This window comes from Thunnus thynnus, chromosome 14 (assembly GCF_963924715.1).
Source record: "Thunnus thynnus chromosome 14, fThuThy2.1, whole genome shotgun sequence".
Classification (NCBI taxonomy): domain Eukaryota; kingdom Metazoa; phylum Chordata; class Actinopteri; order Scombriformes; family Scombridae; genus Thunnus; species Thunnus thynnus.
The window spans coordinates 31613135-31614623 of NC_089530.1; positions in this window are offsets into that span (position 1 = coordinate 31613135).

Sequence of the window (1489 nt, forward strand, 5' to 3'; positions counted from 1 at the left end):
GTCATTATTTATTATGGTCATTATTTATTATGGTCATTATTTAATATGTTAATTATTTATTATGGTGATTATTTAATATGTTGGTTGTTTAATATGTTGATTATTTATTATGGTGATTATTTAATATGTTGGTTGTTTAATATGTTGATTATTTATTATGGTGATTATTTATTATGGTCATTATTTATTATGGTCATTATTTATTATGGTCATTATTTAATATGTTAATTATTTATTATGGTGATTATTTATTATGGTCATTATTTATTATGGTCATTATTTAATATGTTAATTATTTATTATGGTGATTATTTAATATGTTAATTATTTATTATGGTGATTATTTAATATGTTGATTATTTATTATGGTGATTATTTAATATGTTAATTATTTATTATGGTGATTATTTATTATGTTGGTTATTTATAATGTTGATTATTTAATATGTTGGTTGTTTAATATGGTGATTATTTATTATGGTGATTATTTACTATGGTCATTATTTATTATGTTGGTTATTTATTATGTTGGTTATTTATTATGGTGATTATTTAATATGTTGGTTGTTTAATATGTTGATTATTTATTATGTGATTATTTAATGTGATTATTTAATATGTTGATTATTTATTATGGTGATTATTTAATATATTGATTATTTATTGTGTTGGTTGGTTGTTTCCATATTGAATGTTGTTGTCATGACGACACTCCCTCCTCTGCTCCGCTCGCTGACATTTTATGATTTATTAGATTTATACTGCGTGAAGTAAACCCCATCATAATGACGTCATTATGACATCATTATGATGTCATTATGACGTCATTATGACATCATTATGATGTTAGATGTTTTTACCTGCCTGCTGTGTATCCTGAATATTTAGTGTCATGTTTCACACAGTGACGATGATGATGATGATGATGATGTGAACTTCGCACTGAGTTTATGATCAGTTTGACTTTTCTTCTTCTTCTTCTTCTTCTTCTCAGAAACTTTACAGTGAAGGAGGAAACTTCTGGTGTCCAGCAGGAAAACTTACGATATTAAATATATTTACAGATTCACAGATTCTGGAGTTTTACATGAAGGAGAAACTTCCTGTTAAAATGTTTCTGTCTGTCTCAGAGCTGGAAGTACTCAGAGTCTTTACTGCAGTAAAAGTACATAAAAGTTTAGAGTCAAAACAATCTTTAACTAATCAATAATTATTGTGATCAATGGACAGGTTCAGACTCTGCAGATGATTAAAAGATTAAAAACAGAGTTTTTGCTCCATTGGGATAAAAACTGTTGATCTGACTGTTAAGAGACAAAATGTTTCAGAAAGACAGAAACAAACAGACTGAAGGTTAAAGGGACAGTCGGTCCGCTTGTGCTTTGGTTGTAACTCTGCAGTATTTTACACTGAAGAACGTCTCAAGGTGAATGAAGCAGGTGACCCAGACGCAGAAGACAGCAGGCAGAACATCTACTGAATAACTCAG